General features: G+C 42.9%; 1 non-coding gene across 1 annotated transcript; it reads left to right on the top strand.

The window, feature by feature from the left end:
* The first annotated feature begins 13,491 nt into the window (after positions 1 to 13,491).
* On the top strand, positions 13,492 to 13,573 carry trnal-uag. The gene has a single exon. It is a non-coding gene; the product is annotated as a tRNA-Leu (tRNA).
* The last annotated feature ends 1,721 nt before the right edge of the window (positions 13,574 to 15,294 follow it).

The raw sequence follows: 15,294 nt of genomic DNA, 5'->3' as shown, positions 1-15,294 counted from the left end.
GCAATGCATGAATGGCCTTGTAGGTGAGGATGAGGATCTTGAATTCGATGGTGAGGATGAGTTTCTTGAATTGGAGGTGAGGATGAGGATCTTGAATTCGAAGGTGAGGATGAGGATCTTGAACTGGAGGTGAGGATGAGGATTTTGAATTCGAGGTCGGAGAGGTAAGGAGATCATGGAGGTAATGGGTTTTGAGTTGATGTGTGAGTAAGGGTAAGGATTAAGAAATGGATCCGTCAATCAATGAAGTTTTGATTTGATGGATGTGAGACACGGTCTGTCGTGGGTAACGCAGAAGACGTGCCAGCGAGCGATTCTGTTCAGTGTTGTCGGTTACGATAGATAGTTCGGGATCTACGATAACGTATAGGTTGTGGTAATTTGGGAAGCTGATTAAACTTTATGGGGAGTCCGTTATCTGGGGACACAAGATAGCGATGATGGGAGCGAAAATTGAAATGACAAAAAACTGCAGAGGGCAGGGAGCATGGGGAAAATATTGCCTGAATTGATGATTGTATAAGAAGCGTTCAAGTGGAAAATAGACCTTCATCCGAGTGAAAGGGGAATAGACGGCTTTGGGAGGGAATAACGTTTCATGTGGATTATAACACCACCACCAGCAAAAATTTGTACTTATGAAGCGCTCTCCATGCAAGGCATAGTCGCGTAGCTTAACAGTACCGCAGCCTGACTGCGATCAGGGGTGAGAGGATAGGGCAGGCGTAAGCACAGTCGAACAGCAACGTTTTCAGGCGGGTCTTTAAACAGGAGAGACAGACGGCAAGGCGGTGGGATTGACGGAGATTATTCCATAGCTTTGCGTCGCAGTGGCTGAAATCGCGACCTCCAATGATTGGACGGATGGTGCGAGGGACCGGCAAGAGGCGCTACACAGTGGAGTGTGAAGTGTGGATGCAGGAGAGCTAAGGAGTTGCCATCATATACACAATGTGGTCAGACTTATCTGAATATCGCCCTTCCGTGCTGCACAATCTTTGTAAATCTTTGCATACCTTTTAACACAGCCCTTACCACTATTGATGCTACTTTCATAGACTTAAGTACCTCTACTCCCTGGTACATTTGCGCATTAATATCTACTTTCAAGTTCGATACATACATACTTCTCAATGGACATGAATAACCTGATACGTCACTTTATAAAATGTCTTCTCTCACCAATGCAGTAACCTATTGATCATTGGTAACACTTGCGTTCAAACAGACTTACCGGGAATTCCAAATGCTGCAAGAATGGGGTAGTAAATAGCAATTATTGCATATAACGTTGGTTGTTCCATGCTCAGTATTACATACTGTGGCTGAAAGCAGAGACTTCAATGGACACACTGCTGTCACACTGAAATAAATTTATACTTATAAGGGAGATGAAAAAAACATCTTGCATCATGAATGCAATTAGTTCCAGACACATAAACAAACAAGTTAATGTAAACACTTGAAAATTGCACAATTAATTTTCGGATTAATTTTTGTGTGTAACAAGATACATAAAAATACATAAAAAATTAAGCGTAGTATAAAATAAAAACAGAAGGAAAGGAACAATATCATTGAATACATTTCACCGCAGGTGCAAGAAGAACAAATAGAGCAACAAAAAATAACAAATTACACTTTTATAGTGCACTTCACGTCGAAAAGATGTCCGAGGACGCCGAAGAATCAGGGTTTCTTGCATACAAAACTTGCTTCCATCAAGCTACTTTCACGTGGGGTAGCGCATGGAATTGTGAGCTAGCGAGGTCATGTTTCAAAAACAATAACAAGAACAATTTTCACTAACAAATAGTTCCGCACGTTGGGCTTTTGAGTACTCTGAGATTGAGTTACAGAGAGAGGGCAAGCAGATTGTCCGAAAGCCCGATGACTGAGGGTGGGACACGTAAATGGAATTATAAATGATGGCGATGTGTGATGAGAGCAGCCGGATAATTTTGTTTGAAGAGGTTAAAATGGCAAATTCAGAAAGGATTATGGGTGTATTGAACGTGAGGAATGTGTTCCTGAAATCAATTTGCTGGGGTTTGGAGAGCAATGGGAGACAGGAAAAGTTCGGTGAAAGGCTTGTGGAGCATTGTGTGGAAAAGGATATAATCTGGAAAATTCTGTATTGTCTTTAGACGATAATGAGAAACAGGATAATCCGGCGAGAAAATGCTTATGGTGACCAAGTATGTGTGTGTTAAATGCAAGAATGTAAGTTGTGAAAATAGGAAAGGAAAAGTCATGATAAACAGGATTTTGTATCGGTGGTGGGGAAAAAACTGAATGGGTCATATGGGATTATTCATCTTAAACTACCATTTGGATTCAAGGAGGACACACTCTCCGAAGTTCATTACAAAGTTGGGTGTGGTTACTAGCTCAGTGGGTAACATATCTCAAAATCAAATGAGTGTCAGGATTGTCACCACATTGCTGTCATCTCACACACATATCCTTTTCCATTAACAATGGTTCCAACAGTCAATGTTGCAATGTTTCAGCAGTAACTGCTTAACTCTCTGCGGGTGTAATGTAGTCTTCAGTACGCATAGCAGAAGTAGAAGAAGTAATACATTGTCAGGTAAGGCACCTTAGTAAAAGTAATAAAGTATTAATTATGGATAGTTCATTTATCAGTTGAATGCGTTGTGTGATAATGTTTTAGCAGAAATCGACTAGAGAATGTATTTTAGCAATTTGTGCAGCGTTCGGTTATGTCCCAATCTACAGAAGCTTCAGCAACTGAAGAACCACTGCCCGACCTACTTACGGGCTGGGCCTGCAAACACGTCCGATGAACAGCTACGACTTCCTCTATGTTGGCAACCACGATCTCTCACCACGCACCACCGAGATCTTCATCCATATTTCCATCACATACAGGATTCGACTACGCAACCTGCGTGCTTGTTGGCCTCCCCATAATCCTCTCTACACAGGCTGCATCTCATCCAGAATTCTACAACCCGTGTCCAACAAGCCTCCCATTGCTCCACTGGATACCCATCACTCGGAGGATATAGACAAATAGACCTGTCCTCACGTTCAACGGCCTCCTCGGCCTTGCTCCACATTGCTCTGCGAACTATTAACCCTTACTAAATTAGTCACTCCCTTCGCTTAAGCGAGTCACAGACTGCTTCACCTCCTACAATTTATCGGCCCCGTTATTAGCTGGAGGACCTTCAGCCTCTCTAATCCCACTCTCTGGAACTTCAACCCACAACCACTCAATCGGGTCCCCTTTCTTGGCTACTCTAAGACACGTCTCAGTACATTCCTCTTCAAACGTTCCTTCGATCAGCCTAATCGTGTTTTTCTACAAGTTCTTTATTCCTTCTGCCAGCTCCCCCTTGATACGCAAACACTGATTTCGTTCAGCATTCTCTCATGTGCTACTTTATCAAATTCCTGATGGAAGTCGAAATGCACTCTGTCCACTATATTTCACTTGTCTATTTCTGTTGCATCCGAAATAATTCTTTAAATTTGGTAAGCATTAAATTCATTTCAAAATCCGTGATGTTTCCTGCTAACAGTATATCCCGCTCCAGATATCATAAGAGTAATACGACTATAACTGAACTGTTGGGCAAGTTAGCAACAGAGGAACATTGAACTGATTCAAAAAGGTACTGTCTGAAGATAGCAATGTGGCTCAGGAAGCGAGGCGAAGGGACTCTTAGGTGTAGCTCCAGAGTGTGGGGGAAAGAGTCTCAAAGCTCGAGCAGCGATGGTAGGGCAGGTCTGGCTGATGACATGGAGCAGGCCGAAACCCGCTGAACGGAGGGAACCGTAGATTGTTATGGAGTCAGGAAGTCAGATAGTTAGCAGTTGGCAAGTCAATGGATGGCCTTGAAAGTGACGAAGGGGATCTTGAGAATATGGTTCTCTAAGGGAGGCGGGCGAGTGTGGCAGAGATGTGGTTACAGAGCGTTTTTCGCGCGAATATACGAGCTGCAGAGTTTGGGGTGAGCTGGAGCTTGTGGAGGGAAGAGTTGTGAAGGCCGATAATGAGGCAATTTCCATAATCGAGGATTGAGGTGAAGAATGTGTCTGTAAGGGTTTCAGCAGCCGGAGAGGTCAGGCAGTGGCAGCGACTGGGAATGTTGCGGAGATGGTAATATGCAGTGCCGGTGATGGCACGGATATGTGGGAGAAAGGACATTACAGGGTCAAACAAGAAACCCAGGTTCCGTACTGGCTTAGTGAGGTTGAGTGTGCAGCCATGGATGCTAATGCTGCCAGTTCCAGAGACGCGGAGGCAATGGTGAACAGGAGGCCCTGGTTCTTGTTGATTTTCAGCTGTAGAAAGATATCCATCGTCCAGGACTTAATTTTGGACAGGCAGTCGGTCAGGAAGCAAGTTGATCTGGAGTTCGGGTTGCAGGCAGAGAGATAGAGTTGAGTGCCATCCGCATAAATATGGAAATTTACCGCAAGTCTGCGGATGATGTCACCAAGGGCGCGCATTTAGAGAGTGAAGAGGAGGTGACCGAGGACAGAGCCATGAGGAAAACGGCACGAGACAGTGCGGGGGCTAGAGGTGAAGCCGTTGGCCGCGACGGAGTTGAGGCGATGTGTAAGGTAGGACGGAAACAATTACGGACAGAACCTTGATGGTCAGGTGGCAAAAGAAGCGTTGGAGGAGGATTGAATGGTGCACAGTATCGAAAGCAGCGTAATGATCAACGTGAACGTGGAGACAGAGGAAGCCCTGGTTGAACATGTTAAGGATATCGTTTGTGACCTTGACGAGAACAGTTTCCGTGCAGTGGGCAGTATGGAAACTCGATTGGAGGGGTTCGTGGAGTGAGTGGGAGCAGTAGAAAGAGCGAATTTATGAGAAACGGCTCTCTCGAGGACTTTGGATAAGAAAGTTAGGTATGAGATGTGCTAGATAGCTGTGATATGGTGGTGATAGTCGCTGATTTCAGAGATCAGGAACAGTGCCATAATGACAGAGAGATGTTGATGATGTTGTCTAGTAGTGGGGCAAGAATGTGAATCCCAGATTTAAGGCGAGTGGTGGGGATGAGTTCCAGGGAGCAGGTGGTGGGCTTCATGTAGGATATGGTGGTGCAGACGGAGGAAGGATTGACAGTTTCAAAGATGCGGGAGGGAAGAACGGGTAATTGTCGTAGTGTGGGGTGGCGGTAGGAGGAAGGTGGAAGTTGAGTGGGCAGTGGCAGCAGAGCGGTTTCCCTCGATGTTGGACATGAGGAAGTCCAGCATTTACTCCCAGCGAGAGTCAGGGGAAAGAATCTGGAAGGAGATTTTGTAGATGAGCCTAGGAGAAGTGGGTGATTAGATTTTAAAGTGGAGATTGAAGACAGATATGTAATATTTGATGTGGAGTAACCCTGGTAGACTTCCTAAGGCAAGAGTCTTTTGCCTGAAAGTCGACACCGTTAGTGACCTTTAAATGTCTGGAGACGCACAGAAGATGAGTCCTATCTGAGTGCAGGAGGTGGGCAGGGACAAAAAGCAAGTCAGTTTTACCGTTTAAATACAGGTTCAAGTGAGATGTGGTGTGAATCTGGATTTGCTCCACGTTAGAAAAGTTTCAATGCAGTTTTACTGCATTAAATTAACATGTTTTGTTTCTGACAAAAACAATGAGATGTCACGAAGCTCACATTTACTTTGGAAAGAAGAAACTGAGATAATTTTGTATAAAAATACGAAGTTAATTCATACTTTATGTCATCTATTTGCTATAGGGCAAAAATGTAATATACATTTGTATGTACTCAGCCACAACAACACCATCCGCCGGACAAAACAAGGAACACCCGAACAGGGACTAGAGAGCTGGTCACTCAGATTGCTGTCAAATTGATCACTTTAAAAGACAAACGCTCTCGTGAATAAACGAACCGGGCTCCCTCATCTCTGTGTTGCAACAAGCCTGGCCTCTGTACAATAGATATGGTCTCCGTACAACAGCCCTGGCCCCTGTGTAACAGTTCTAGTCCTCTGTATATGAGACCAGGCATCTGAATAACAGGCCTTTTCTGTGTATAACAGGTATGGTCTCTATTTAACAGCTATCATCTCTTTGTAGCAAGGCTGGACGTATCAGACCTGCTCTGCAAAACAGGTCTGGTCTCTTCAGAACAGGCCTCGACTTTCCACAACATAAATATATAAAATGTATAAAATCCGTTCGTAATTCATGGCAAATTGCATGTTAGAATATTTGTTAGAGGATATTTATGCGGGATATACTAGCACAGTGGTTATAGCTCTTGCGTCACGCGAGAGACTTGGGTTCAATTCCGAAGATTCTGGTCCACACTTGAGCAAACTGACAATCTTCTCAGAGTAAAAGAGTGCCGACGTTAGCAAATACATCAATGTTCTTGCTGCAACTCTTGTCAAATAAACGGTTAGAATGTAAACATTTGGTTTCGTTTACGTGTCTTTGGTTTCAGCATTTCGAAACACACAAGTCACTTGCTTCATGGCTTCATGGGCCTTGAGCTCTTCACAACTTCTAATTTGAAGAAGTTTCTAAACGCATTCTTCAACAAGCGTTCAAAGGATTTTATTTTTTCAACTTTTGCATCCCAAACCTGCATTTTTAGTAGTTTGGTCAACGATCCGATAAACAGGCCGGAATGCTTTTGATTTTTATTTATTTGCCAATAATGATCAGATCACTGAAATCTTCGTAGTGTTGCAGTTAACACGTTCGCCTTTCACCCAAAAAAATGTCAGTTTCGAAAACTTGCGGAAAACAATATTTAACAATTTATTTTAAAAATCATTTGTAAGCATTGACGCACACTCACATTTTCAACTGAAGTGTTTGTCGCAGTCAGCATGAAATGAGATTACATTCTGTAAAGATTGAAACAGCTGTAAATATTTCAGCCAAGAAAAAACATGAAATATTTTTCCTGACTCAACTGAATTCCTGTGTTCTTTAGCTTTTGAAGCACGTGATGGGACATGAAAATATGAAGCGTCAGATTTTGAATCATTACAAAACAAAATCCGATAAACTGAATGCAGGAGCATGGTGAAGCTATTTATGGTGCTCAAGGTATTCTTCGGTTAGCAAAGAACATCATTTTAGAGTGTACCAATGACAGTCACCTGTGGCCAACATTTTATCATTCAACAACAACTTGCATTTCACACAGAAGAATAAAGAGTGGTTGAGTTAGACGTGATAATGCAAGGAAGAGTGGAGAGGAGGGAGGAGCCGAACCTTGTCGACGTAGGAACTATTGAGACCAGCGAAAAGTCTATTGGAGAAGTCTATTCACTACTTGATGTAGCAACATTTTAGCTAAGTACATTATCAGTAGAACGTTGCTAAGTTTTCACCACTGTCTGGTCGAACAAATTATCAATACTGATGAAGCAGCACTTGAATTAAAATCGCTGATTACATGTCTTTTAGCGAACCAGAATTTTTTATGTGGGTGGAGCTCTGAGAACGATGAAACGGAAAAAAATTTAAATTGAACTAAAATGTCAACGATTCATCATACTAATTACCCTATTTCTACAGTGTGGATTTTATTGTTGTTTCGTGAACGAAAAATTTTAAGACAAGACCAGCTCAATTTAAATTACATATCGACTGAAACAGGCTCTTACGTCTGTCCATTCAATGACTTGATGATTCGCCACCCGGGAATATCATCCGTCAATTGAAATAATTATGTGTGTATCAAACGTGATTTCAAAGAGTTGAATATTTGAACAAATATTACAGCAATGTTTGGAACCAGCAAAGCGGACGACAGTAAATGTCACTGTTGTAAGGTAACGAGACTCTTAGATTTGAATTAGGGTCTCTTGACCTGCAGGGATATGAACGAACCAATAAGGTAAACAAAAATCCCTCCGTGGCAATGTGCTGATTCATTGATTTATCAACACCTCCGTGGTCTTGAGAATCAACACAGATTTGTCCCTCTTCAGTAGTGTTTCCACCATCAGCATTTTTGCAAAAATATTCATCTAAACATTTGATTCGGCTCTGAGATCCTTGCCAATCCGAAAGACAAAATGCTACTATTGGGATACGAATCTTCCGGCTGGGCAATCTCACTCAAAATGATGAAATTGAAATTCTGTTCAACGTGAACACCACGATAACACCACATCAAATGTAACTTATTGCAGAAAGTTCCGCAAAGTTTGGCAGGTGTCAAGCAACGTTTCCCCAGAGTGACTTCTCGACGATAAAAACCTGAAACCGCACAGCTCATCAGTGACATCATAGATTAACAAGGATACCCTTCTAGTTTTCCTCAGCCCCAGTATTCAAACCGCAAACTGTTCCCATATTCAGCCACCTTGATGCTCCCGAGATCCAACACCTTTGCTTGTACCAGCCCTATCTAGATTCAGCTGCTTAATCCAGGTACTCAGTTGAGTGGCACTGGCAAATAGACCTTCACGCCTCCAGGGTGCTTAGCGACAAATCTGTGCAGGCCGAAGCCCTCCCACCATCCAGCCGCTTCAAGTGTTAGCCGAACAACATGCAGACCCCCCCAGGCACCACCCCACGCCCCCGTCAATGTTAGATCCTGAACTTGCAGGTTGGTCAGTGAAAGCCTATCAGTTGCATTCCAAGAAGATCAGATCATAATGAAGAAATGTTTGCACGCAGATCTACTGTACCTCAAAATTGGGTGGTCAGGAAAATAACAATAATTAACTTGGTAATAACGTTTGCTTCTGATTCAGCCCACTTATTTCGGGAGGATGTAACAAGGGACAGTTGCGGTTTTGCACCTGAGCTAGATTCAGCACGGCTAGATTTACAGGATTAGAGGGTGCAGAAGTACGGTGGAGGGATTTAAAATTGCACTTCACTTGGCTTCAAAGTACAGTCAATGGACAACTTCAAGGCAAATGGGCTTTCAGCCGAGTTTCAACAATGACGTCCCGGAAATAACCATTCTGGTGAATGTTAAATTTTATCTCGGCCAGGACAAGGAAGAATCATCTTGATGTGAAAAGTAGTGTGCCAAATGTGTGGATTTCTTTTTCTTTGCAAAATATGGAAATAATAGTTGAACCAATATATCAAATGATATGCTTTATCATGCTGGAAGCTGAAAATGTTCTGTGTTTGAGACCCCGACGGAGGATTCTCAGGGTTTAAACACGGTTAGCATTAAAACAAAGGCATATTTCCCTGTCTTCTTCACCTCCTTTCTGTATTTCGTCTGGGTCACCGCGCAAACGCACATGTTTGTGGCGCTGCTTCACAGCTGGAGCACAATGGCCGCGTGGCAGAGAATGTAGATTGGGTGGTTTCAACCTGTGTAGTAATAATTGACAACTTGTTCGTGGATCACAAACAAAACGTATGTGGTCCACAGCAACATGAAGCTGCCGGAAGTGGCAAAAAGAAAAAACACGTATTTTATACGATTCTCCGTTTCCGGGTCAGAAATCTTCCGCTCGCCACGGCTGGGGACCATCAGGTTTTTGCGCATTCTATTGGCGACTAAAATGTGCCTAGCGGCCAGGACGTTGAGGGTTGAAATCAGACAGAAAGGAAGAAACGGTGTCGGCGTTATGTCCAAGCAGTGAAATATCGCCCACGTGCGGGAATCATAGAAGCTTTCCTTGACTTTGCAGAACCAAGACACGTTTCCGATCACGAACCATGGCTCATAAGATAGGAACCAGGGCACGTTACTGGCACAGCTCAGCACCCAGACCTCCCCGATCACCACGGCGGCCATCCTCTCGGGGAAGCCTGAACCGCTCGCGCCTTCTTGGCACATGGCGAGGAAGCGATCGAAGGTGAATTCGACGGTCAGCCAGACCGAGCGGTGGTGAACAGTGAACAGTGACCACACGGGCGTTAGGTACAGGAAGCAGATGGGATAGAAAAGGAAATTCATCCACGTCAACATCACGTCGGAGATCACCACCAGCAGGTCTGCTGCTGTCATGGCAATGTGATAGCGGGTGATGCGTTTGGACAATCCACAGTTTCCTCGGGAAAGGATTACGAACGTCAGCAAGTTACCTGTAACACAGAGGAACATCTGCAACACAGGAATTCAGACCGACAGACAGACAGACAGACAGTCGGACAGACAGACAAACAGACAGACAAAGAGCGACAAAGAGAGAATGAGAGAAAGACAAGTAATACGAAGACATACAGAGAAACTGACGGACAGACCGATCGACAGACAGAGAGACAGATGCAAGCAGAGAGGAACTCGCTGGTTTGACTGGAAAGAATATATATATAAAAGCACCGGTTGCAATTGCGGAAATACAATCTGGGTTACGAATGTCATTGCACGCCCTTCAACTCTCACATTCGAGTTACGAGTTTGTGAGTTCAAGCCCTATGTCGAGACTTAGAATCAGATGGTCTAAGCTGATGACAAGACAGCAATTCTGTGTGGGGTGGGGGTGTTATATTGGCAGAGGGTGCCAGCTTTCGGATACGTCATAATATTGTGGTCTTGACTTGCTACTCAGGTGGATGTTAAAGATCCTCTGGGGCTCTATGGGAACAGAGAAGGGAGATGCTCTGGGTTTCTTAGACAAAATTTCCTCAATAAAATATGTGGCTTGGTTTACGACAGTTTTGCAAACTGGATACACTTTTCCCTTCACAATAAATCCTGGAAATTTTTCAGACTTTTCACTGTGTGAAATGTAACACAATTACCTGTAAAGGCCGTTAACACCAGGAGGACATCTCAAAGCGCTTGAGAGTTATGGGAAGTCAACTGAGCCAAGGGTGGGGGCCGGGGGAAAGTTGAAAGAAGCAATTTCGAGGGGACTCTGGAAAACAGAGATGGAGGCAGCGAGGCAGAGCGACATTGGAATTGAAGTCCAGAGAGTAGACACCAGGATGCTGAAAGCCTCGTTACCTACGGCGAGACAGAAAGACGTGGGGAATAGCTGTGTTAGTCAATTGGTTGGAGCTGCCAGGGTGGTCAGAGTAGGTTACAGATAAAGGGTGGGGGCAAGAACATGAACGCCTTTCAAGGCAAGGACGACGATCTGGAGCGCGTCGATCTGTGGGATGGTGAGCCAGTGAAGCAGAGGATGGGGGTGATCGGCTCACGAAGTTCGTGCGAGAGAGGAAACGACCCGCAGAGTTCTGATTAACTACTGAGTTTCAGGACTCCATGTACAAGAAATTTCATCGAGTGACTTTGAGTGAAATTTGGCAAAATGTTGAACAAACAATCGTTACCCTAAGGTCACTGACCCATTCAACTGAAGCAACTGCAGCGTTCCTCACTTTCACCATCAAGTCGGTTGGGGGAGGGTGGGACGTCTCGAAGCGCCTGACAGGATTCACTGAAATGTAGAGCAGTGCTTTCTCGGCAAAAGAAGCAGCCACTTTGGAAAATGATGCCCTAAAATAACTGGTATAAGGAAATTGTAAAGGTAAGTACTGTGGAAATGTGTGGACGTACATTCAAAATGTAAATTTGTTGGCCGTATATGACTTGTTATAATGTTATCGTACAAGGAACAGCAGTGGGACAGGAATGTCGGTTACGACAACAGAACGTCTGAATTGCTGGAATGTTCTTCTGGTGGAAACACGTCTGAAACATACTCAAATATGATTCCGTTATGCGCAATTTAGCCAGTATCGGTCATATCGTGATCTCATTGACTCCCATGTGATATTCCAACAAATAACATGGAGTCCTGTAGCTCTGTAGTTCAGAGCACTCGCCTCGTAAGCGAGAGATTTGTGTTTGACTCCCGACAGGAGGAAACCTTTGCCAAGTTTCCTTATTCCCTACGCTTCATAATAATTGTGCAAAAAGAAAAAAAATACTAAATTTGGTGACTTCAATCCAAGACTGTTTGTGGGACACTGCTCTGAGCAATTTGCTGCAGTGCTTCACCCAGAAGTATGCAGTCAACCCACTACACAGTATATTTCTGTGAAGCGTATTGAGACGTCAAGACGATGTGTAAACCGCTATATAAAACGCAAAGATATAATTATTTATTTAATAGATTAATAGCTGTTTCTTGAGACCTGGTTGCTCTCGTAGTTGAGACGTGCGGTTATTGCATGAATAATTAAATGATAAGTCCCACCTTTCATTCAAATTTGGACTTCAAAGGGTATCTGAATTTTAAAAAAATATTAAGACGTCCAAACAAAACATTTCTATGAGACAACAGTTGTCGGAAGTATTCATTAAGTGAGGATCGCAATCTGGATGCTGTCAGACTCGAGAAGAAGACCATTGTTAATTTGGTTTTGGTTCCATTCCGAGAAGCAACATACGAGTCGACTTAACGCGCCAGTCGGGAAGGAGACGTATAAAACGGAAGAAACAGACAAAACTAGGATTACAGAGATGATAGAGGTTTTAAACCACTCCCATTGGCCTTCATATGTAGGAAGTGATAGTGAAGACAGTAAATGAGAGTTTATTGGTTGTGAAGGGATGGCTAAGAATTCTTGAGTGAAACCTTAGGGATGATGAAAAAACAGGGCAATGCCCTGTTGGCGCACGTGAAGTCGCACGAAAAGATAAGTCTGAATAATAATTGTGAGCATCTTGAAAATGCCAAAATGATTTTGATATGTCTCTTTCCACAGATTTTGCAGTGCTCCCAGCACACAAGCATTGGATGATATCGATTGCGATGACTTAAATAAAGAATTTAATATAGCTAAATAAAAACGGCCGAAGAAGATATGGACAAATAGGGAACAACACCTCTTTTGGGGAAAAAATGGAACAATTGTTGAAAAGAATATTGGGTTGTAAAATAAATTGTGCAGCTTCAAAATGACCGGTAATATTCGTCTAAGGTTTATGTATTTTTCTGTCAGTTGGAAACCCATCAGCATGCTAAAGATATCCATATCGACTGAGAAATCCATGCATCTCTCGGACACATGGACATTACTGAAATATTTATTGAAATGAAATGCATTCTCTCTCTATCTCTGTCTCTATCTCTGCCTCTGTCTCTTTCTCTGTCTAACAAGAGAGAGCAACCTAACAAACTACCTACATATCTCCATGCCTGCCTCTCTCTCTCTCTCTCTCTCTCTGCCTGCCTGCCTGCCTGTCTGCCTTCAATTTCCACAGTAAAACCTAATCATCCAATTCTCCTTGCTTCGATTCTATTGTCCCCTTTTTTGGACCTTCACGTCTAACCTAACCACTCTGCATTGAGTTATGTGAATTTTGTAATACAAAAGTTAAGTACATCTTTTCAGCCGTTTTCCAACCGTGATGTGTAAGGAAGCTTCATAGAGCTGCTTGCTATCCAGAAATGAATAAAAATCAAATGTTTCTCCCCTTGCTTTGTTTGAATATTGGTTTAATAAGTGTTGAAATGTTTGTTGAATTCGCTAAAGTGGGTGCTCTTTTACTCAATCAACGAGATCAGATTGTCCAAGAATGGACAATATGTCATAGCCAGAGAAACGTTTTAAATGAACAGTGAGATATCACCGTGTAGTTTGTATTCCAGACAGGGGGTAATGTGGCCGAGCGGTCTTAGGCGCTGGATTTAGGCTCCAGTCCCTTCGGGGACGTGGGTTCGAATCCCACCGCTAACAAATGCTTAGGATCTTGTTCATCTTGTACATTGTCCAGATCAGATGTGAATTCTGAACTAAAAGTGCTGTGTACAGAAGCAAATAAAATGACACCTTCTTCCATTGACTGAAACAGCAGCCAACATTTTTGCTCATGAGGCAATACCTTCAGAATACCTTAGTGTCATTGGCAGAACGATCACTTTGATTCCAGCGTAGATTCGTTTCACTCCTCCAGCTCCAGCAATGCGGTTAATCGGCAAGAGGTAAATATTTTCCGGCAAGCAATTTACCTTTGAACTCCGAATGCTTCCGGAAGATAGGATGAAGAAAGTCGTTGAATTTCCAAGAGAAAGTGATATCTCTTCCAATTTGACAATGAACCAAGTGAGTGTTTTGGAATATTTTTAAACTAAACACGGCAGAGCCAATCATATTTTTCATGATTTATTTCAAGTGCTAAGAAATAATTTAAAAATTATATATTTTTTCAAGGAGAGGATCGTGGTTGGGCTTGAACCATCAACCTTTCAGTTAACTGCCAAACGGGTTAATCAATTGCCCCACAGAATCTTTTTTTGGTACCATTTCAAGACTCATTCAGCTTTTTCGCAATATTTATTTGTAAAGCATTCCAGCTCAGCGTGAATAAAATAACTGATGGTTGTCTGCGAATACGTAACTCCTGTATTTCTATCTACATTTCAAATTTATTCTACAAGATAATATGCAATAAAAAATAATAATCCTTGCATTTGTTACAGCGCTGTTCAAGTCTTCTGGACGTCGCATAGCGCTTCACAGAATATAATGTAAAATGAAGTGATCGTAAATGTGTGGGCGAAACGCGGCTGCCAATTGCGCACAGCTGTTCCACAAACATTCTTGGATTGAAAATGAGCAATCTAACATTTTGGGGCGAAGGGTTATTATTCGACGTGTGAAGTGAGGAAACTTCCCAAGGTTTGGGCCTGCGTGGAATTGACCACAGGTGTCTCGGTTGCAAGGCGAATGCTCTAACCACTGAGCTGCAGGATTCGCTGTACAAAGAATGTTTTGTTCCGAAATTGTTTGCTTATTTGATCTAATAATAATAATAATCCTTGCATTTGATATAGCGCTTTTCACGTCAGGAGGACGCCCCAAAGCGCTTCACAGAACACACTGTAAAGTGAATTGACTGTATATTTGAGGGCGAACGCGGCAGCCAATTGCGCACAGCAATGTCCCACAAACAGTCGTAAATTGAAAATGACCAATTTATTATTGTTTTTAGTTTTGGAGGGATTATTATTAGGCTCTGTGTGGAGTAAGGAAACTTGCCCAAGGTTTCGCCCTCTGCCTGGAATTGAACTCAGGTCTCCCACTTGCAAAGCGCGTGCTCAAACCACTGAGATACAGGACTCCACAAGTTTGTTCCACAAGACTCCACAGATCTCAATCCAGTTTTAAAGCCATTTGTACTTAATTTAAATATCTGCTGTGGGAGAACATGATGCCGGATGAGCAAAGAGTACCACGTCACACAGTTGTCAATGTTTCCGTCTGGTTGTATTCAGAATTAATCTTTCAATGTCTCTCTTACAAATGTTGTCATTTGTCATCACCCAGGGCCAGACTGTGACAGCAATTATATGAATCAAAAGGTGTATTTCTCTTGCAAAAAGTTATATACAGAAGTCTCTGTCGCTGAATTGATTGGAAGGTAAACTCGAAGGCAGAAGGCAAACGTAGTGGTCCGT

Source organism: Callorhinchus milii, unplaced genomic scaffold, assembly GCF_018977255.1.
Source record: "Callorhinchus milii isolate IMCB2004 unplaced genomic scaffold, IMCB_Cmil_1.0 Scaffold36, whole genome shotgun sequence".
Lineage (NCBI taxonomy): Eukaryota > Metazoa > Chordata > Chondrichthyes > Chimaeriformes > Callorhinchidae > Callorhinchus > Callorhinchus milii.
The sequence above is the reverse complement of the archived record's forward strand: the minus strand, read 5'-3'. Positions and strand labels throughout refer to the sequence as shown.